The 24438-nt window shown below is 45.7% G+C and overlaps 1 protein-coding gene across 1 annotated transcript in view; it reads right to left on the bottom strand.

Moving 5' to 3' along the window:
• LOC140732057 (transmembrane and ubiquitin-like domain-containing protein 1) overlaps positions 1-23434 on the bottom strand; it is a 34836-nt gene extending 11402 nt beyond the window's left edge. The window contains exon 1 of the mRNA XM_073054590.1: positions 23319-23434. The gene's annotated coding sequence lies outside the window, so the exon portion shown is untranslated. The remainder of the gene's footprint in view (positions 1-23318) is intronic.
• Positions 23435-24438: the final 1004 nt, after the last annotated feature.

Genomic DNA, 24438 nt, shown 5'->3' with positions numbered 1-24438 from the left:
AATACAAACACTTACGTCAGGATGCTGTTCATTGACTATAGCTCAGCATTTAACACCATCATTCCCACAGTCCTGATCGATAAGCTACAGAACCTGTGCCTCTGTACCTCCTTTTGCAATTGGCTCCTTGACTACAATCTGTGGTGATTGGTGATAATATCTCCTCCTCACTGACGATCAACACTGAGGCACCTCAAGGGTGTGTGCTTAGCCCACTGCTTTACTCCCTCTATAACTGTTTGGCTAGGTATAGTTCATATGCCATCTATAAATTTGTTGATGATACAAACATTGTTGGTAGAATTTCAGATGGAGATAAGAGGGTGTACAAGAGTGAGAGATACCAGGTAGTTGATTGGTCTCACAGCAATAACCTTGCATTCAATGTCAGTAAGGCAAAAGAGCTGATTGTGGACTTGAGGAAGGGTGAGATGAGGGAACACAAACCAATCCTCATTGAGGGATCAGAAGTGGAGAGAGTGAGCAATTTCAAGTTCCTGGCTCAAGATCTTTGAGGATCTAACCTGATCCCAACATATTATTATTTTCCATAAATTGTTTTCTTTCTGATGTCCAAGCCGTATTTTCCTTTTCCATTTTGTCCATTCTTTCAACCATATCTTCCGTTGTAGTTTCCAAGTCCGTAATTCTTTTTTCCATTTTTTCCTGTTTCTTTGCCATTTTATCAAGCATAGTCTCCATATTGGTCATTTTTTTTTTGAGTATTTTTTGATTATTTTTAATTACTTTTAATGTGTCTAATTTACGCATTATTTGCCTCAAAGTCTTTTCTATATTTCTAGAAGGACTTTTGCCTCCTTCTTCAGCTGATCCTTCCGAGAGATTTGACTCTCCCTCCGATTCGCTATCACTTTCAGTTGCAGTGGTAGCTGGGCTTTGTAGTTCTTGTTGCTCCCGTTTGCGCATGCTCCATCCTTCGCGTTTGCGCAGCTCACGGTGGTCTTTTCCTGTGGCCAGTATTGCCACAATCTCCTGTTCCGTATCGCCGGTGATATAATGTACCTGAGACCGCGGTTCCTCAGTAGACGTGGGCCTTGTTCTTGTTCCAACTTGCGTAGTCTTCCCGGTATTAGTTTTCTTCATCTTCCTTCTTTGAGGCATAGCTTGACACAGTCCAGAGTCGTTTATAAGTAACTTTTAGAAAGTATTGACCAACTTTTCTTCATTTAAACATTAATTTATTAACTTTTTACGGGAGAGCTGGGTCCCTGCGTCTCGATCTTACGTCATCACGTGATGTCCCCCCCCAAACATATTGTTATGTGTGCTGAACAAACCAGATGGAAATGGGGTCCAGAGCTGACCACCCCCCCCCCCCCACCCCGGGAACTATGCTGCTAATGAGAGAGAGAGAGAGATGAAGAACAGAGGTAGAGGTACCTGCTACAGATAAGAGAGAGAGAGAGAGAGAGACGGATGGTTTATGTATTATGACTTCTTCACTGATTGTTTACCTTTTGCTACAAGGACACTTCTTTGCTCGTTAACATTCTTGCTGCGACAGCAGGGAGTGGCCTAGTTTGATGGACATGGACATATTGAGTTGATGGATGGCTGATACCCCATCAAGGGGAGATAAAAGACAGGTCTGCCTGGCATCCACAAAGAATGAAGCTAGGTAGACATCAAGTTCCGTGCATGGTATGAATTGGATTTCCCTGTTTTTGTGTGGGTATTTGGAAAGGAGGAACTCTCGGAAGTTTCTTAGTGCTGTCAGGGTGCTCCGAACAGTTTTTTCGTTCTGTTGACCCTCGCAGGCTCTTTCTTCATTTTCTGCTGCTGATGATTGTACACTGACATCTTTTGCCAGAGACTGAAGCAAACTTGACTGCTGCTGACTTGAGCTGACTTCAGGTTCTGCACTGATAGATGGAGATAATGAAATCTCACTGGATGCTGTGGTCTTTACCAGCTGTACTCCTATGTCTTCAGAAGCATTCTGCTCCTCTTGGCCAGGAAGCTAGAGGGCTGACAATGGGATATTGATCTGCTGGTTTCCTCCCGAAGTGCTGACTGGCATTTGAAGAACTAACTGCTGTCCAGTTCCTTGACCATCATTTAGCTTCTTCTGTGAAGACGTACAACTCTTCCCACCCTTGCCTGGGTGACGAGTCCATCACTGAAGAACGGTCTAGCCTGGAACGGAAGGGTCAGAACCAGTGACCCCAACGGTACAACGGAACAAGAAGACGATGGAAGGTTTGCCTGCTACAGCTGCTCATCTCTTGCTCTCTCTCTCCCCAACATTGCAACACAACAATTACCTCAACACGAACTGAACTGAACTCTATATTCTCTTATGACTATTCATTTACCCCAGACTCTGATAGAGCTTGGTTTATATTCTTGTTCCTGCACTTCTGTATTCATCATTGCTAACCTGTTTTATATGTATATTTGCATTTTTGATACTGTATTGCTTGGTTTACTAATAAACACCTTTAGTTACGGTACCACCAGACTCCAACGTATAATTTCCACTTCTGTTGGTTTGTTAACCCAGTTATGGGGTATGTTACAAATTGGGGGCTTGTCCGGGATTTGATGACCAAATTGGGGAGCCGGTGAATCGGGATAGATTTCCCTTATCTGATCTGGTTGTGTGGAAAACCGAAAAAGAAACCAGCACAGGAGATTGACAAATTTACAAGGGATCCAACTTCGGTGGCACTAGAGGATGCCAGGAAGGTGGAATTGTTGGATATTGTGAAACAGCTGAAACTCTCGATGGTGAAACTGGCAATGAAGAAGTCGGAGATACAGAGAGCAATAGCCGCGTATTATGTATCCCAGGAGGTGTTCCAGGCAGAGGTATTGGAGCTGTTTCCTGAAAGCAAACCTAGCGGGGGTGAGCTCCAACTTCAGATGCAAAGATTAAGGATGCAGGAGGAGGCAAGGAAGAGGGAGCCTGAGCTCCAAGTAAGGAAGTTTGAGCTGGAGGCAGACAGTTAAGTGGAAAAGAGGCAAGTGTTGACCAAATGCCACTTTGAATAACAGGATCTGGTTTTGCAGGACCTTGACCTTTTTTTTAGACGAAGCTTGTGAAAGATAAAGACAATATCATAGTAGGTTGATAGAATGTTAAGTTTAAAAGTAAAATAGAGATTAGTATTTGCACAAACTTCTGTAATGTACTACATTATAATCACACATGTATTGGTTCCAATTCTGTAATATACACCTAAGCTAAAAAAATTTCCACTGTAGAAAAAGGATTACTGGCACTTATCCCGGCGTTACAGCATTTTGAGGTTTATATTTGTCCGGTACGGAAGCCATTGATAGTTTATACTGATCACAACCCATTGGTATTTTTGACTAACATGAAGAATAAAAATAGGTGGTTATTAAGTTGGAGTCTGTTGTTACAAGAATTCGATATTAAAGTACAACATGTAAAGGGGACTGATGATGTAATTGCTGATTGTTTATCCAGGTGTTAGATTTAAAAGTATATCTGTGTTAATCTGGTAGTTAATGACCACTTCTGTATTATATGAGACTCTGTGATGTACCTTACTAGTGAATTTTCACCCCCGGTAAAAATTCTTTGAAGGGTGGGGGTGTTAATGTGTGATCAAACCAGATGGAAATGGGGTCCAGAGCTGACCGCCCCCCCCCCCCCCGCCGGGAACTATGCTGCTAATGAGAGAGAGAGAGATGAAGAACAGAGGTAGAGGCATCTGCTACAGATAAGAGAGAGAGAGAAAGACGGGTGGATTTATGTATTATGACTTCTTCACTGATTGTTTACCTTTTGCTACAAGGACACTTCTTTGCTCGTTAACATTCTTGCTGAAACAGCAGGGAGTGGCCTAGTTTGATGGACATGGACATGTTGAGTTGATGGATGGCTGATACCCCATCAAGGGGAGATAAAAGACAGGTCTGCGGAGACACAGACAGACACACCAGTGGACACTGAAAGTGTTGTGCACCCACAGGAAGGTGGGGGCCTGGAGGATCGGTTCCGGAGAATCGATCCGGAGCACGGTGTATGAAGGCAGACCGGTGGGGACTTGTGTGTGTGCCCGCCCTTGCCTGGGTGACGAGTCCATCACTGAAGAATGGTCTAGCCTGGAAAGGAAGGGTCATAACCAGTGACCCCAACGGTACAACAGAACAAGACGATGACGGAAGGTTTGCCTGCTGCAGCTGCTCATCTCTTGCTTGCTCTCTCTCTCTCCAACATTGCAACACAACAACAACTACCTCAACACGAACTGAACTGAACTCTATATTCTCTTACGACTATTCATTTATCCCTAGACTCTGATAGAGCTTGGTCTTGATTCTTATTCCTGCACTTCTGTATTTATCATTGCTAACCTGTTTTATATATATATTTGCATTTTTGATACTGTATTGCTTGGTTTACTAATAAACACCTTTAGTTACGGTACCACCAGACTCCAATGTATAATTTCCACTTCTGTTGGTTTGCTAACCTAGTTACAGGGTACGTAACAATATCAATGCAGCTATAAAGAAGGCAAGTCAGTAGCAATATTTCATTAGGAGCTTGAAGAGATTTGGTTTGTGATCTAAAACACTCGAAAACTTCTGTAGATGTACTGTGGAGAGCATTCTGACAGACTGCATCACTGTTTGGTATGGTGGGGGGGTGGGGGGGGGCTACTGCACAGGACCAGAAGAAGCTACAGAAAGTTGTAAAATTAGTCAACTCCATCTTGTGTACAAGCCTCCATAGTATCCAAGACATGTTCAAGGATGGTGCCTCAGAAAGATGGTGTCCATTATTAAGGACCTCATCATCCAGGACATGCCCTCCTCTCATTGTTACCATCAGGAAGAAAGTACAGAAGCCTGAAGGCACACATTCAGTAATTCAAGAACAGTCTCTTCCCCTCCACCATAGGATTCTAAATGGATGTTGAACCCATGAACACTACCTCACTTTTTAAAAAAATCACTTCTGTTTTGCACTATTTTAAATCTATTTAATATCCATATATACTTACTGTAACTGACTTAATTAATTTTTTCTTTCTGTATCATCAGGTATTGCATTGTACTGCTGCTGCTAAGTTAACAAATATCTCTACACATGCTGGTGATAATAAATCTGATTCTGATTCCAGGATCTGCCATTTTGGGAAGAAAGACAGAGACTTAAAAGGAGGTATGGTCCTGGTTTCAGCAAATGGAACAAGGAGGAAGGAAAAAAGAAAACATGAAAAGGGATCATTGGATGGAACCACGAAACAAGATATAGGTGGGAGCTTAGACTGGTCCACAAATAGGAACAGCAATGCAAGGGAAAGAATAAATCAGAAAATTATATGTGCACATAACAAGTGCCTAGAAGAGATTCACGAGAATGATTCTAGGAATAAAAGAGTTAATGTATGAAAAGAATTTGATGGCCCTGGGACTGGATATGCTGGAATTTATAAGAATGAGGGATCTCACTGACACCTATTGAATACTGAAAGGCCGAGGTAGAGTGGAGTTGTAGGATATTTCCTACAGTGGAGGAGTCTAGGACCAGAGGGCACAGCTTCAGAATTGAAGCATGTCCTTTTAGTACAGATATGTGGAGGAATTTCTTTAGCCACAGGGTGGTGAATCTGTGGAATTCATTGCCACAGAACGGAAGTTCTAGGTTCTTGATTAGTAAGGGTACCAAAGATTATGGGAGAAGGGAGGAGAATGGGGCTGAGAGGGATCTTAAATCGGCCATGTCGAATGGCGGAGGAGACTCAATGAGCCAAAGTGCTCCTATATCTTACGGTAATACAACCTAAATTTTAATCTTCATATGGCTTGTGTAAATCAGACTAGACTGCAATGTTTTGGAAACTTGTGTAGATCGATATGTCGAGGAACAAATGAAGAGGAAAAATAAAAGAGGTATTAGTCCATCAGTTCAGCTAACATCAGTAGTGCTGTTCATCATCATTATGCCTGAAATACTACAGCCTCACACTGAATAGTGCCAACATGATTAATTTTAGCACATCTATTAGGAGCTTTCAAGGTAGCAACTAGCAAACTGTTAATGAGTGGCACAATTATTTGAGCCATAGCCTCACAGTGCCAGAGACCCGGGTTCAGACCTGTCCTCAGGTGCTGTCTACATGGAGTTTGTACATTGTGACGACATAGACTTCCTCCGGATGCTCTGGTTCTTCCCACATCACTTCCCGAGTCTCTACTTCCTGAGGAGACTGAGGTCCTTTAACATCTGCCCGACGATGCTGAGGATGTTCTGCGAGGCTGTTGTGGCCAGTGCTATCACGTTTGCTGTTGTGTGCTGGGGCAGCAGGCTGAGGGTAGCAGACACCAACAAAATCAACAAATTCATTCGTAAGGCCAGTGATGTTGTGGGGGTGGAACTGGACTCTCTGACGGTGGTGTCTGAAAAGAGGATGCTGTCCAAGTTGCATGCCATCTTGGACAATGTCTCTCATCCACTCCATAATGTACTGGTTAAGCACAGGAGTACGTTCAGCCAGAGACTCATTCCAACGAGATGCAATGCTGAGTGTCACAGGAAGTCATTCTTGCCTGTGGCCATCAAACTTTACAACTCCTCCCTTGGAGTGTCAGACACCCTGAGCCAATAGGCTGGTCCTGGACTTATTTCTACTTGGCATGATTAACTTATTTTTATTTAATTATGTATGGTTTTATATTGCTATATTCCTACACTATTCTTGGCTGGTGCGACTGCAATGAAATCCAATTTCCCTCGGTCTCAATAAATTATGTCTGTCTGTTTGTATCAGATGTGCAGTTGGTAGATTAATTGGCCACTGCAAATTGCCTATTTTGTGTGTAGGAATCTAGCTGGAGTTCATGAGAAAGTGGGGATAATTTTAACTAAAAATTAACACAGAATGCTTGTCTTGATGGACCAAAAGACTATTTCTATACTCTGTGTGATTTTCTCTTCAAGTTGAGTGGGTATGACAGATTTGAATCTTCATAAGGGTTTTGATAAGCTGTCACACAAGAAACAATTAAAACTACAGCACATAGTATTTGGGCATATACTATCGGGAACTGATGATCAGTTTACCAACTAAAACATACTCTGGATGCTGCAAAGATTGAGGCTTCAGGCCCCAGCTTGTCACAGATTATTTAGACTGGGGAATAAATACACCAAAAAAGCAAAGCTAGGTGGCTGAATGGGCTGAGTGAGGTGCTTCAGTGAATGTGTGAGGACATACAATGGGTACAATGTTAAAAAATGAGAATGGTGGAATTCACTTTTAAATAGCATTGGGCTGGAATTTCCTTGTACATGAATGGCTGAAAGTTAACATGCAAATAGTACTACTGTAACGATGTGCTACACACAGCACTGAAATAACGACACGCAGTCAGTAAGTCGTTTCGAGACTAGTTTATTCAAACTTCGCGGCGCTGGCATTTAATCCCTAGCGCCCGCCCTCTCTGGGCAGAAATGATGTCAGAGGTGCATTACCAAAGTCTCCGCCCGTGCGCTGGCTAGTCTGCGCAGAAAGTGGGTCGCCACATAACCCCGCCCCCCCCCCCCCCCTCCCCAGAACCGGCGATACACCCCCAATGTCCACAGTCTGGATCAGCCTCTGTTTGGGAGGTCTGCCTCTGTGCCGCGGTGCCTGAACTTCGACTGGCTGCGCCAAGTCCACATGGGCTGGTTTGAGTCGGTCCACCATGAAAACCTCCTCTTTCCCCCCCAATGTCCAGAACGTTTGTGGACCGGTTGTAGTTGATCACCTTGAATGGCCCCTCGTACGGCCGCTGTAGCGGTGCCCGGTGTCCGCCCCTTCGTACAAACACAAACTTACAGTTCTGCAGGTCTTTGGGAACATGGGTCGGGGTCCGTCCGTGCTGTGAAGTTGGTACAGGGGCCAGGTTGCCGAACCTCTCGCGTAGTCTGTCCAGGACTGCTGCAGGTTCTTCCTCTTGCCCCCTTGGGGCTGGTATGAACTCTCCTGGGATGGCCAGGGGTGCGCCGTACACCAACTCTGCCGACGAAGCGTGCAGATCCTCTTTGGGCGCTGTGCGAATTTCAAGCAGGACCCAGGGAAGCTTGTCCACCCAGTTAGGTCCTCTCAGGTGGGCCATGAGAGCCGACTTCAAGTGATGGTGGAAGCGTTCCACTAGTCTGTTCGACTGTGGGTGGTAGGCAGTTGTGTGGTGTAGCTACGTTCCTAACAGGCTGGCCACAGCCGACCACAGGCTGGAGGTGAACTGGGCATCTCTGTCGGAGGTAATGTGGGCCGGAACCCCGAAGCGTGCTACCCAGGTTGCAATCAGTGCTCGGGCGCAGGAATCAGCAGATGTGTCGGTGAGCTGGACCGCCTCTGGCCACCTCGTGAACCGGTCTACCATAGTTAGGAGGTACCGCGCTCCTCGGGACACTGGTAGGGGGCCCAAGATATCCACATGAATGTGGTCGAACCTCCGGTGGGTGGGTTTGAACTGCTGCGGCGGGGCTTTAGTGTGCCGCTGCACCTTGGCTGTTTGGCACTGCGTGCATGTTCTGGCCCATTCACTGACCTACTTGCGAAGTCCGTGCCACACGAACTTGCTGGAGACCAGCCGGACGGTTGTCCTGATAGATGGGTGTGCCAAACCGTGCATGGAGTCGAAAACTCGCCGCCTCCAGGCTGCCGGGATGATGGGGCGAGGTTGGCCGGTAGCCACGTCGCACAGGAGGGTCCTCTCACCTGGGCCTACGAGCAGTCCTGCAGCTGCAAACCCGAGACTGCGGTCCTGTAGCTGGGCATCTCGTCATCTGCCTGCTGCGCCTCCGCCAGTGCTGCATAGTCCACCCCCGGGGACAGGGCCTGGACAGCTGGTCTGGAGAGTGCGTCCGCCACGACGTTGTCCTTCCCCGAGACATGCTGGATGTCCATCGTGTACTCGGAGATGTAGGACAGATGTCACTGCTGGCGAGCCGACCTGGGATCGGACACCTTCGTGAACGCAAAGGTCAACGGTTTGTGGTCCGTGAACGCGGTGAACGGCCTGCCTTCTAAGAAGTACCTGAAATGCCGGATTGCTAGATACAGTGCCAACAGCTCCCGGTCGAAAGCACTGTACTTGAGTTTGGGTGGTCGTAGGTGCTTGCTGAAGAACGCCAAGGGTTGCCAGTGCCCCTCGATGAGCTGCTCCAGCACCCCACCGACTGCTGTGTCGGATGCGTCCACCGTGGGGCGGTCAGGACGTCCATTCTGGGGTGCACCAACATCACGGCATCTGCCAAGACTTCCTTGGCTTTAACGAAAGTGGCCGCGGCCTCCCCGTCCCAAGTAATGTCCTTGCCTTTACCTGACATCACAGTGTACAAAGGGCGTATGATACGGGCTGCTGAGGGGAGGAAACGGTGGTAGAAGTTCACCATACCAACGAACTCCTGTAGGCCTTTGACCGTGTTGGGCCGGGCAAAGAGGCAGATCGTGTCTACCTTGGCGGGCAGAGGTGTTGCCCCGTCTTTGGTAATCCTGTGGCCCAGGAAGTCAATGGTATCGAGACCAAACTAGCATTTGGCCGGGTTGATCGTGAGGCCGAAATCACTCAGGTGGGAGTAGAGCTGGCGGAGGTGGGACAGATGCTCCTGGCGACTACTTCTGGCTATAAGGATGTCGTCCAAATAGATGAACGCAAAGTCCAGGTCGCATCCCACCACATCCATTAGCCGCTGGAACGTCTATGCGGCATTCTTCAGGCCGAATGGCACTCGGAGGAACTCGAACAGGCCGAACGGAGTGCTAAGTGTCGTTTTGGGGATGTCTTCAGGGTGCACCGGGATTTGATGGTATCCCCAGACGAGGTCTACTTTGGAAAATATTCTTGCTACCCCGTGCAGGTTTGCTGTAAGGTCCTGTATGTGCGGCACGGGGGTAGCGGTCAGGAGTTGTAGCCTCGTGCCTCGTTCAGTCTGCGGTAGTCACCGCATGGTCTCCAACCCCCGGCTGCTTTGGGCACCATGTGCAGGGGGGAGGCCCATGGGCTGCCGGACCTCCATATGATCCCCAATTCCTCCATCCTCTTGAACTCCTCCTTCGTCAGGCGGAGCTTTTCCAGGGGAAGCCTTCGTGCGCGGGCGAGGAGGGGTGGTCCCTTGGTCGGGATGTGGTGCTGAACCCCGTGTCTGGGCATGGCTGCCGTGAACTGCGGTGCCAGAATTGATGGAAAGTCCGCCAGGATTCTGGTGAATTCGCTGTCCGACAACGTGATGGAGTCCAGGTGTGGGGCCGGCAACTTGGCTTCACCCAGGGAGAACGTCTGGAAAGTCTCGGCATGTACCAGTCTTTTCCCTTGCAAGTTGACCAGTAGGCTGTGAGCTCGCAAGAAGTCAGCCCCCAGGAGTGGTTGGGCCATAGCGGCCAGTGTGAAGTCCCACATGAACCGGCTGGCGCAGAACTGCAGCTGCACTGTGCGGGTGCCGTAGGTCCGTATCGTGCTGCTGTTTGCGGCCCTCAGGGTGGGTCCTGGCTTCCTGTTGCGGGTGTTGTACCCCGTCAGGGGCAAGACACTGATTTCCGCTCCAGTGTCAACCAAGAAGCGGCGTCCCGACTGTTTGTCCCAGACGTACAAGAGGCAGTCCTGGTGGCCAGCCGCCATAGTCATTAGCGGCAGCTGGCCCTGGCCCTTGCAGGGCGGGCGACAATGGCGGGCTTTTGTGCCCCACCGCTGGTGATAAAAACACCACTGTTCACTGGCCTCCTCACTCCTGCCTCTGTGTTGTGTGCACCCCCCTGCCGGGCCTGGTCTGGTCCGCTGTTGGGCGCATGGCCTGGTAATCTGACCGACAGATGCCACGCTCTCCCTCTTGGCTTTCCACAGCACGTCTGCCCGGGCCGCCACCTTCCGGGGGTCGCTGAAATCTGCGTCGGCCAGCAGCAGATGTATGTCCTCGGGCAGTTGCTCTAGGAACGCTTGCTCGAACATGAGGCAGGGCTTGCATCCGTCAGCCAGGGACAGCATCTTGTTCATCAATGCCGACGGCAGTCTGTCTCCAAAACCGTCCAGGTGAAGCAGGCAGGCACCCCGCTCACGCCATGAGAGGCCAAAGGTCCCAATGAGCAGCACTTTGAATGCTTCATATTTGCCTTCTTCCGGGGGTGACTGTATGAAATCTGCAACCTGAGCGGCCGTCTCCTGGTCAAGGGCGCTCACCACATGATAGTAACGTGTGGAATTAGAAGATATCTGCTGAATCTGGAACTGGGCTTCTGCTTGGCTAAACCACACGTGTGGTCGCAGCGTCCAGAAAGTAGGCAGTTTTAGCGAAATTGTGTGAACAGATGAAGAGTCGGTCATCTTTGGTCCAAATCCCGTTTGGACCGTCAGGGTCAGCAATGTAGCGATGTGCTACACACAGTGCTGAAATAATGACACGCAGTCGGTAAGTCGCGGCGCTGGCATTTAATCCCTAGCGCCCGCCCTCTCCGGGCGGAAATGATGTCAGAGGTGCATTACCAAAGTCTCCCCCCGCGCGCTGGCTATTTGTGAGCTGGTTCGCCTGCACAAAAACTGGGTCACCACACTACAAGCAAATGTCAAAATTGCCATTTTTTTGCAAGGTGATTTGAGCGCAAGAGACATCTTGCTCCAGTTACACAAAGTCCTGGTAAAATGCATCTGGAATACTAAGTGCAATTTCTGGTCTTCCTACCTTATGCAATAAAAAGAGTGCTGCATAGGTTTTCCAGGAGTTTGCCAGATATTGTCACATGAGTAGAGATTAGGGAGATGAGCCCTGAACTGTTTGACAAACAAGAAATGATTCCATTGAAAGGTAAAAAAATTCATACAAGACTTGACAGAGTGGAGTTGATATTTATTTATCCTGCTGGCACAGTTAGAACGAAGGATCATAGTGCTCTTCAGGACAGAGACGAGAAGTCTTTGGAATTCATTACCTTTTCTTTTACAATCTTTTTATTAATATCAACATGATAAACTTGATACATAATTATTGAGATTACAAAATTACAACATTAAAATGAGCATAAAAGGATACATAAACAATAAGTACCCTATAGTTAGGTCTTCCCAAATCATATATGATACAAATATATAATATAAACAGGACAAAAAAAGTGGGTATATCAATATGAAACAAAAATCAGAAAAAGAAAAAGAAAAAAAATTAACCCCCCCCCCAAAAAAAGCGAGAACTAATCTAACAAAATAGCCACTAACAAAAAAAAAGAGAGAAAAACACATGGGCTGTTTATAGTATCTAAGAAAAAAAAATCAACCGTGTCATCAACTCCGATCCTCTGGAAACCTGACAGGATTGGAGAGGATTAATCACAGAATATGTTCAAAGTGATGATCAATGGGTTTTTAGATATTAAGAGACATGGGATTAGAGCAGGACAATGCATAGAGGTAAAAGTTTTAATCTTATTGTATGCAAAAGTAGGTACAAACAACCTGGTAACATTTCTACTTGGGTTCTAGTTGGAAAGAAGGTAAACATTTATTTTTAAAAAGATGTGTACAGAACTACCTCAATGCACAGTTGTAATTAGGGTTGGTGTAGATGGTAAGCAGAACAAAGTTTTGTTAATGTACCTTGTACAAGTGATGATAATAAACCAATTCCAATTACTTGTTTAGCACCCAGCTACATTTTACTCTTTAACCTCACAGCATAAGATTAGTAGCAAGAGTTACAAGAAACAGTTACAGCTCAAACTAAAATGAAGAACAGTAGAAACTGATGAATTACTGAGTTAATTAGAACCTCCCATCCAGAGCCCCATCAATGATGAAGCACCTATTATACTGATTCCATCTTAACCCTTCCACCATCCCATCAACTCCCTCCACACTCTATCTTTTACCTACAGTAATTTAAATTGACCAATTAACCCATACACCTTTGGGAGATGGTAAGAAACCCAGGCAGACACAAAGAGAACACGCAAGAATTGAACATCAATCACTGGAGCTGTGCGGTAGCAGCTCTTCCAGCTGAAGCATGGAAAAAGGCCCTTTGGCCCAACTTGTCCATTCCAACCAAGATGTCACTCCAAACTAGTCCCATTTGTCTGTGTTTGTCCATGTACTAACTTATGGACATTTGGTGCTTTATTTGGATACACAGCTGCAAGAAAAGGTTTGTGAACCCTTTGCAATGACCTGGCTTCTGCATAAATTATCTATAAAATGTGGTCTGATGTTCATCTAAGTCACAATAAAAGACAAACACAATCTACCTAAACTAATAACACAATTATACTTTTCATGCAATCATGAGGAAATCTGCAGATGCTGGAAGTTCAAGCAACGCACACACAAAATGCTGGTGGAATGCAGCAGGCCAGGCATCTCTTGGAAGAAGTACAGTCGACGTTTCGGGCTGAGACCCTGAACGTCAACTGTACTTCTTCCTATAGATGCTGCCTGGCCTGCTGCATTCCATCAGCATTTTGTGTGTATTGCTTGAATTTCCAGCATCTGCAGATTTCCTCGTGTTTGCGTTTTTAAATTCACTACTGCAAAGCCTCTCCCAGTGATGCCTACCTACACTGAAGAAGTTTAAATCTTCTCTTCAACCAGAGTTCAGTGAAACCCTCTCTCACTGCTCCCCATCTATAATTTCTTCGGCCCTTCAATTTTTCAATCATATTTTGACCCAGACCCGTTACTACAGCCATATATCCTTCCTTGGAAAGTGTCTCCACCGCCAAATTACTCCAATTGGCTTCATGATTCCTTTTCGAGCTTCTCAATTTGGACCTTCTGAGGATCCCAGGTACTCACATTTAATTGACTCTGCCTCCCGTTGTTTCTCCCATCGAGCTGAGGGCAACACCCTCTGCCATGAGGAGGTAGGTACCTGGCGTCCCCATCACAATCCCTTCCACGCCTCCAGGACACTTTCTTCGCCATTTGTAATGGACCTGTCCGTTATTTCATCCTCTGTCGGATCCATATGTGCAATCGCCGTTTCTTTGACTTTATCACGTCCTGCAAGGATCGCAAGATCTTCCATCTGCAGACCCCAGAGCCTGCTGGCTCCACCACTAGCAGGCATGAACTTTGGATCGCTGCCCCAGCCATCGATCTCGGCGCTACCAACCCAGGGCATACTCAAAACCCGGACTCCAGCACCATTAATCTGGGTTCCAATGACCATGGACACCTTCAAAGTGATTACGCAGTCGCCAACTGCGACTCCAGCCTTGAACTCCAGGTTGGGTCTTCACGTGCTACGACTGTGACTCCCGTCTCCCCTTCCCCCACCACCACCCTGCAATTCCCTCCCCCTCAGTTCCCATTGTCAGCTCCTGGGCCCTCAGAGGCTCCATCTTCCTCTCACCCCAACCCTTCCCTCTCCACTGATTCTACCAGCCTCCCTCCCCCTCTGATCCCAGCTCTCATCCGTGCCGGGTCTTTACCATTCCCTCCGACTTTCAACTCTCTAAGGCAGAGCGCTCTGTCCTCAGTAAGGGCCTTACCTTTTCCCCCCTGTGCCCACACCTTAGCGAGTTCCGTGTATGTCATGACGCTGAACTCTTCTTCCGCCAGCTCTGTCTTCGAGCCTACTTCTTTGGCAAGGACTCTCCTACCCCCACCGATGACCCGTTCTCCTGTCTTCCACCCTACTCCCTTTCATGGACACCCCACTCTGGTCTTTTGCCTGCTCTGGATCTCTTTATTGCCAACTGCCGATGGGACATCAACCATCTCAACTTCACCACACCTTGTTCCAATTCCAACCTCACTCCTTCCGAACGCTCTGCTCTCCACTCCCTCCGCACCAATCCCAACCTTATTATAAAACCCGCTGATAAGGGGGGCACTGTTGTATAACCATATAACAATTACAGCATGGAAATAGGCCATCTTGGCCCTTCTGGTCCGTGCCGAACGTTTACTCTCACCTAGTCCCACCAACCTGCACTCAGCCCATAACCCTCCATTCCTTTCCTGTCCATATACCTATCCAATTTTACTTTAAATGACAATATCAAACCTGCCTCTACCACTTCTACTGGAAGCTCGTTCCACACAGCTACCACTCTCTGAGTAAAGAAATTCCCCCTCCTGTTACCCCTAAACTTTTGCCCCTTAACTCTCAACTCATGTCCTCGTTTGAATCTCCCCTACTCTCAATGGAAAAAACCTATCCACATCAACTCTATCTATCCCCCTCATAATTTTAAATACCTCTATCAAGTCCCCCCCTCAACCTTCTACTCTCCAAAGAATAAAGACCTAACTTGTTCAACCTCTCTCTGTAACTTGTACAATTTTAACATTACATCCCAACTCCTATTCTCAATGCTCTGATTTGTAAAGGCCAGCATACCAAAAGCTTTCTTCACCACCCTATCCATATGAGATTCCACCTTCAGAGAACTATGCACCATTATTCCTAGATCACTCGGTTCTACAGCATTCTTCAATGCCCTACCTTTTACCATGTATGTCCTATTTGGATTATTCCTACCAAAATGTAGCACCTCACACTTATCAGCATTAAACTCCATCTGCCATCACTCAGCCCACTCTTCTAACTGGCCTAAATCTCTCTGCAAGCTTTGAAAACCTACTTCATTATCCACAACGCCACCTATCTTAGTATCATCTGCATACTTACTAATCCAATTTACCACCCCATCATCCAGATCATTAATGTATATGACAAACAACATTGGACCCAGTACAGATCCCTGAGGCACACCACTAGTCACCAGCCTCCAACCTGACAAACTGTTATCCACTACTACTCTCTGGCATCTCCCATTCAGCCACTGTTGAATCCATTTTACTACTTCAATATTAACACCTAAAGATCGAACCAACTAACTAACCTTCCATGCAGAACCTTGTCAAAGGCCTTACTGAAGTCCATATAGAAAACATCCACTGCTTTACCCTCGTCAACTTTCCTAGTAACCTCTTCAAAAAAAATTCAATAAGATTTGTCAAACATGACCTTCCATGCACAAATCCATGTTGACTGTTCCTAGTCAGACCCTGTCTATCCAGATAATTATATATACCACCTTTAAGAATACTTTCCATTAACTAACCATCACTGACGTCAAACTTACAGGCTAGGTTTACTCTTAGAACCCTTTTTAAACAATGGAACAACATGAGCAATACACCAATCCTCTGGCACCATCCCCGTTTCTAATGACATTTGAAATATTTCTGTCAGAGCCCCTGCTATTTCTACACTAACTTCCCTCAAGGTCCGAGGGAATATCCTGTCAGGACTCAGAGATTTATCCACTTTTATATTCCTTAAAAGCGCCAGCACTTCCTCCTCTTTAATCGTCATAGTTTCCATAACTTCCCTACTTGTTTCCCTTACCTTACACAATTCAATATCCTTCTCCTTAGTGAATACCGAAGAGAAGAAATTGTTCAAAATCTCCCCATCTCTTTTGACTCCACACATAGCTGTCCACTCTGATTCTCTAAGGGACCAATTTTATCCCTCACTATCCTTTTGCTATTAATATAGCTGTAGAAACCCTTCGGATTTACTTTCACCTTACTTACCAAAGCAACCTCGTATCTTCTTTTAGCTTTTCTAATTTCTTTCTTAAGATTCTTTTTACATTCTTTATATTCCTCAAGCACCTCATTTACTCCATGCTGCCTATATTTATTGTAGATCTCTCTCTTTTTCCGAACCAAGTTTCCAAAATCCCTTGAAAACCATGGCTCTCTCAAACTTTTAACCTTTCCTTTCAACCTAACAGGAACATAAGGATTCTGTACCCTCAAAATTTCACCTTTAAATGACCTCCATTTCTCTATTACATCCTTCCCAGAAAACAAATTGTCCCAATCCACTCCTAAATTCTTTCGCATCTCCTCAAAGTTACCCTTTCTCCAATCAAAAATCTCAACCCTGGGTCCAGTCCTATCCTTCTCCATAATTATATTGAAACTAATGGCATTGTGATTACTGGACCCGAAGTGCTCCCCAACACTGACCTATCTCATTCCCTAACAGAAGATCCAACACTGCCCCTTCTCTAGTTGGTACCTCTATGTATTGCTGCAAAAAAAAACTATCCTGCACACATTTTACAAACTCCAAACCATCCAGCCCTTTTACGGTATGGGCTTCCCAGTCTATGTGTGGAAAATTAAAATCTCCCACAATCACAACCCTGTGCTTACTACAAATATCTACTATCTCCTTACAAATTTGCTCCTCCAATTCTTGCTCCCCATTAGGTGGTCTATAATACACCCCTATAAGTGTTACTACACCTTTCCCATTCCTCAATTCCACCCAAATAGTCTCCCTAGACGAGCCCTCTAATCTATCCTGCCAGAGCACCGCTAATATTTTCTCTGACAAACAATGCAAAACCTCCCCTTTTTGTCCCTCCGATTCTATCATACCTGAAGCAACGAAATCCAGGAATATTTAGTTGCCAATCACAACCCTCCTGCAACCATGTTTCACTATAGCTACAACATCATATTTCCAGGTATCAGTCCATGCTCTAAGCTCATCCACCTTTCTTACAATGCTCCTAGCATTAAAATAAATGCTTTTAAGAAATTCTCCACCTCTTCCTCTCTGTTTATCTCTAATGGTGCAAACAACTTTACTATCTTCTTTTTCTTCCTTCTCCCATACATCTGTTTCTACACTCCGGTTCCCCTCCCCCCTTGTATATAGTTTAAATCCACTGGAGCCTCTCTAGCAAACCAGTAGTCTGGCATACTGACCTCTACCTTGCTGAGGCACAGCAACACCTCGCTGATACCTCCTCTTATTTACCCCTCGATCATGACCACACTAAGGAGCACCAGGCCAGTGTCTCCCACACCATTACCAACCTTATCAGCTCTGGGGATCTCCCATCCACTGCCACCAACCTCATAGTTCCCACACCACACACTTCCCGTTTCTACCTCCTACCCAAGATCCACAAACCTGCCTGCCCTTAAAAGTCCTGACGAAGGGTCTCGGCCCGAAATGTCGACTGTACTTCCTATAGATGCTGCCTCGCCTGCTGCGTTCCACCAGCACTTTGTGTGTGTTGCTATACTTTTCATGTCTTTATTGATCACATTGTTTAATCATTCACAGTCCAGGCTGGAAAAAAGTACGTGAAAACTTGTACTTAGTAACTGTAGAACCTCCTTTAGGAGCAATAACCTCCACCAAACATTTCTTGCAGCTGCTGATTTGCTCAATGGCGAGGAGGAATTTTAAACCAAAAAAAAACTGTTTCAGTTCATCAATATTTCTGGGATACCTTGCATGAACAGCCCTCTTCAGGTCCTGCCACAGCATCTCAATTGAGTTAAGGTCTGGTCTCTGACTTAGCCATTCCAAATCACAAATTTTCTTCTTTTTACACCCTATGTTGCTGTTGATTTACTCATGTTTCAGATCATTGTCCTATTACATCATCTAACTTCTACTGAGCTTCAGGAGACAGACTGCTACTCTGACATTCTCCTGTAAAATGTCTTGACACAATTTTGAATTCATTGTGCCCTCAACGATTGCTGATTGTTCAGACCCTGAGGCAGCAAAACAGCCCAAACCATGCAACACACACAATGCTGGAGAAACTCAGCAGGGCAGGTCGGATCTATGGAATAGAGTACAGTCAACATTTCATACTAAGACCCTTCAGCAGGACTGGAGGAAAAAAAGTAAGGGGGGAGAGGCAGGAGAAACACAAGGTGCAGCCCCAAACCATGATGCTCCTCGGTTGGGAACAGGTTTTGATGTTGGTGTTTAGTGCCCTTTTTCCTCCAAATATTGTGGTTTGCATTTCTGCCAGAAAGTTCAAATTTTAGGTCATCTGTCCACAGAACATTGTCCCAGAAGCTCTGTGGAACATCCAGGTGGTCTTTGTCAAACTTGAGATGTGCAGCAATGTTTGTTTTAGAGCCGTGGCTTCCTCTGTGGTGTCCTTCCATGAACACCATTCTTGTTCAGTAATTTTTCTTACAGTGGATATATGAACAGAGACTTTAGCGAGTTCTAGAGATTTCTGCAGGTCTTTTGCTGTTACCCTTAGGTTCTTTTTCATCTCCTTCAGCACTGCACATTGTGCTCTTGGTGTGATCTTTGCAGGATCTAGGGAGTAGCTACAGTACTGAATTTCCTCCATTTGTGGACAATTTATCTTGCTGTGGACTGATGAAAACTCAGATCTTTAGAAATGCTTTGTAGCCTTTTCCAGCTTAATGTATCTACAATTCTTTTTCTAAGGTCCTCTAAAAGCTGTTTTGATGGAGGCATGGTGCACATAAACAGATCTTCATTGAGAAGACCAGGCTCTGTCATTAACCTAACTTTGTGTGTCTTTTTTTAAATAGGGCAGGGCACCTCTACAAATCACACCTCCAATCTCATCTCATTGATTGGCACACCTGATTCCAAACAGCTTTTGTAGAAGGCATTACCCCAGAGGTTCACATATTTCTTTGAACCTAGACTGGGATTGTTTAAATGGTCTACTCAGTATTGATGAGAAGTAGTACAATTATTTATGTGTTATCAGTTTAGGAAGATTGTTTGTCTATTAGTGTGAATTAGGTCAGACCACATTTTATGAGTAATTAATACAGAAAAACAGGTAATTGCTAAGGGTTCACAAACTTTTTCTTGCAACACACCAAGTATACACTGCTATTCAATTAAATCTGATTTTTAAACCTCCATTCTCCCAATAACCCTTACCTTGCTTACCAATCAACCTCTGCCTTAAACACATCTAATGACTTGACCTGCACAGCCCACTGTGGCAAGGAATTCAACAGATTCACTACCCTCTGGCTGAAGACATTCCTCTTCATCTGAGTTCTAAAGGGAAATCCTTTATTCTGAGGCTGATTCTGTCTGATAAACGATCCCCAGCCACAGCATCTGTCATGAACCTGGCCCTGACACCGAATAAACAAGGACTTTTTCGTTAGTTTCTGGATTTCAGTTTGGAGTTCAACACTGTTGTCCCACAGATATTGATGAACAAACTCCTACTCCTTGGTCAAAATACATCACTGTGTGGACTTCCTAATGAAAAGACCCCAGATAATTAGGATGCACAACTGCTCCCTCCTCTCCATCTTCCTCAAAATAGGTACCTCCCTAACGCCAGGCCTCTGTGCTGGGCCCACTGCTCACACACGACAGCACGGCCAAACACCTGAGCAATCACATCGTCAAGTTCGCCAATGACACAACAGTGGTGGGGCTCATCACCAATAGCAAAGAAACAACTGAAAGAGAGGAAGTTCATTTCCTGTACACAAGTGTAAGGAGAACAAATTATTGTTACTCCAGATCTAATGCAGCACAAATAAAACATGAAAGGTAAAGAACAACTTAAAAAACAAATATTAACACATAAGATAGCTTATATAAATTGATTGTATATCCATAAAGTGACGCTAGGCAGTACATAAGGTGACAGACAGGAAATAATAAAAAGTAGTGGTGGAGTTAGTGGGTGGTGATGTTGGTTAGCCTGCTTGGGGAAAGTACTTTTTTTTTGGTTTTTGAGTCCTGTGTGCAGTAGAGAGCATCCTGACAAGCTGCATCACTGCTTGGTATGAAAACAGTACTGCAGCAGATGGGAAAATTGTCCAATCTATCACCAGTCTACCCGCCATTAAGAACACGTATACAGAAAGGACCAGTAACATCATGAAGGATTCCACCTGCGATGCTCATGGACTGTTTGTCCCACTCTCATGAGGGAGGAGTCCACATAGCATCTATGCCAGGACCACCGGACTCTTTTAAAAAAAGTTACTTTCCACCAACAATAAGGCTTATCAACCCACTAACTCCACCACTACTTTATTATTTCCTATCAGTCACTTTATGTACAGCCTAACATCACCTTTTGGACATACAATCAATATATATAAGCTATCTTATGTACTTATACTTATAGTGTGCTTTTTTAAAACCATGATTGTGTTACTTACCTTTAGTAGTTTTTTATGCTGCATCAGATCTAGAGTAACAATTATTTTGTTCTCCTTTACACTTGTGTACAGGACATGACATTAAGCAATCTTGAACTATTTAAGTTCCTCACTTGAATTGTTCTCACAACATATTGACTCACTTTCAAGCACTTTTCATCCCATGTTCTCAATATTTAGTGCTTATTTATTAATTTTTCTTTTTTTTTATATTTGCAGTTTGTTGTCTTTTGCACATTGGTTATTTGCCTGGCCTGTTGGGTGTGTTATTAAATTGCATCTTTTTTATCTACTATGAATGCCCTCAAGAAAATGAATCTCAGAATTGTTTATAGTGACATATATATGTTCTTTCATAATAAATTTACTTCGAACTTTGAATCTTGACTCTTCTACTGATGGAAGCATCCTCTCCACAACCACACTATCCAGGCCTTGCAACATACAGTAGGTTTTAACCAGATCCCACTCATCCTTCTGAACTCCATCAAGTACAGGTCTGGAGAATAACCAGTGCTGCTCATATATTAAGCCTTTCATTTCTGGGATCATTATTTTAAATCTTTTCTGGACCCTTTCCTTAGATACAGGGCACACATTTCTCACAACATTTTACGTGCAGTATGCCTTTAGAGTAGTGGTCACCAACCTTTTTAAGCCCAAGATCCCCTACCTTGGCCTTAGTAAAAGGCAAGATCGACCACACATCAATTAGTTACATGCATACGCACTGGGGCAGAAAAGACCGGAAGTAAAACCCCACAACCCGGAAGGAGAAATAATGTATAAACACCTAGGGTACCCTCCCTTTTTTTGCACCGCTGACCGGTTTAATATTGACAATATTCTTGTGGACCAGCCGATGGGGTGGGGGGGGGGTGGGGAACACGACTGGAATACAGCGATACTCGAAGCAGGTTTCTAATGTCCAGCCTATTCCGCAATTTAGCTTTCGTGGCTCTCGACTTCTGTCCCGCACTGCTCACGCTTTTTCCGCTGAAAAAACTCAGCGGGTTTGTCTTTAAGTGCGGGGTGCTTGGACTCAGGGTACCGAAGCAGTTTTGAGACATTGCCTCATTAGACAGCCCGCTGCCAGCCACCTTGGCCAGGTGCAGCTGGTCGTGCGTGGGGTGAGAGGACGAGGTCAGGGCCGGAGGTCCCCGTACTGGGGCCATGGCGGTCGCAGTCCAGAGCGAGCGGCCGACCAAGCGGGGAATGCGACAGAACGCCCGCCCGCCCGACCCCCTCGTAGGATCTATCGGCCGACAAAAGTTTGTTTCAGTAGATCGCAGCGTGGTAGCTGCTCTGATACTTACGAAATCCTGAGCCTGAATTAGGTCGTCTGTGAATATTTTAGCACTGGGTTCCCCATGAACATTCGGTGTGATAAGCAGGTTTAGAGGCAGCGCTCGGGGCCAGTAGCAACGGCACTTCCCACCGGCCGCCTGAGGCCAACCAGTGATCCCTGGCGCGAGGATATCACTGTGTTTAGGAGAATGATGACCTCGCATGTATTCAAGTTCAACAGTGGGCATGAGAGGGAATGAGGAAAGGTGCAGCTGACTCCTATTGTTTCCTCGCGGCCCGGTGGTTGGGGACCGCAGAAGTACACTGTGTAGTGCGGGGGAGCTACACGCATGTGCACTGGGCAGAAAGAACGGAACTAAAACCCCGCAACCCGGAAACAATCTCTCAACAGTATTTGTGTTTTTTTTTTGTTTTTTTTTCAGGATCAACTGGGAAATTCTCAAAGATCGACTAGTCGATCGCGATCGATGGGTTGGTGACCACTACTTTAGAGCCTCAGCAGTATAACCTTGATTTTATATTATAGTCCTCTTAAAATGAATGCTAACATTGCATTTCATTCTTTACCACCAACTCAAGCCAATCTTAAGGGACTTCCAATTTGCACCTCTTATTTTTGAATTCTTTCCCTGTTCGGAAGGTAGACTACATTTGACAAGCAAGACCTGTACAAGTTTAGTAGTGCACATCCAAGTTACAGGCAATAACACAGAATCTAACTACCCACTCACTGGAAGCTCAATTGCACCAGCCATATAAATATTGTTGCTGTAACTGCAGCCAGAGGCTGTGGCTGCGGCAGGAACACTTCGAGGAATTTACCTCATCCGTACCCTTGATGGACGCCTTCCACCTGTCTGGATGAGTGGATCCAACCTCTCTCGACACTATCCACCTCCCCACTGAACGCTCTCCTTCGGGCAGGAACAGTCGAAGGGCGGGCCACATCGGAGCCCACAGCCAACAGGCGGCTGAGGTGCCAATAGAGGTCGTCCAGCCCCGGCCCCCACTCCCCAGTCCCTGGGTACTCATTGCAGCCGCCTCCCACCCCTCGAGCCCGAGGTACTCACTGCCGTCACTGCCGGATCCATAGTGCCCACTCCAATCCCAGGCCGCAAGATCGGCCTCCGCGGTCACGCAACTGCAAACCGGCGGGCCACCAATGTCATCACGCAGAGTCACTGACGTCACTGCGTACATAACTGACGGCACCTAGAAACGACGTTCGCAATACAAACTACGTCATGAGGCGGCGTACGTCAGCTGCGCTTGATGTCTGCGATCGACAAACGCGGTTCCCCGCAGTATTTGCGTGATCGCCAGGCGAGAAGGTAAATAACGGCACTGATAGGGAGTGTTCGCCTGATGTTGTTATGGTGGGAAAAGTTCCGAGACGGGTGTAAAAGTTCAGCGTCAGGAATAGTTATAGTAACTTTTCTATCTAGTGTTCTAAGCTTATGGAAAGTCCTCCATAAACCACTGGGTGTTCTTTCAATATAGCACCACTACCGCCGCATAGGTTACTGGGAAATTCTCTCGCCATTGGGTCTCCAACTAAACACAGAAAGCAACTCAAATGCGAGGAGATCTGTAAATGCTGGAAATCCAAACCAACGCATACAAAATGCTGGAGGAACTCAGCAGGCTAGATAGCAACTATGGAAAAGAGTCAACAGTCGACGTTTTAACTGACTTCTCCCCTTCCTTTCGAGTCCTGATGAAGGGTCTCAGTCCGAAACGTCGACTGTTGACTCTTTTCCTTAGATGTTGCCAGCCTGCCGATTTCCTCCAGCATTTCATGTGTGTTGCCAAATCCTTACAAATAACTCCATTTACCGAGCAAACAACCAACTTCAAGCGGAAATAAGCGGGTTAAACAACTACTGTAGGTTTAAAGATGGCGAATGTTTCGGGTTCACATTCCAGCATTTAAGCTATGTGACCGTGACGCTGCATCAAGCAAGTTTACACGTGTATATACATGTAGAACATAGAAGAGTACAGCACTGTACGGGCCCTTTGGCCCACGATGTTGTGCTGGCCAATATTCCACGATCAATCCAATCCTTGCCTTTACACAACCTTCCATTTTTTTTTACATCCATGTGCCTATGTAAGAGTCTTTTAAAAGTTCAAATAAATTTTATTGTCAAACTACATAGATGTCACCAGACAACCCTTAGATTCATT

The sequence above is a fragment of the Hemitrygon akajei genome, chromosome 1, assembly GCF_048418815.1.
Source record: "Hemitrygon akajei chromosome 1, sHemAka1.3, whole genome shotgun sequence".
Classification (NCBI taxonomy): domain Eukaryota; kingdom Metazoa; phylum Chordata; class Chondrichthyes; order Myliobatiformes; family Dasyatidae; genus Hemitrygon; species Hemitrygon akajei.
This window is presented reverse-complemented; position numbering and strand designations above follow the sequence as displayed.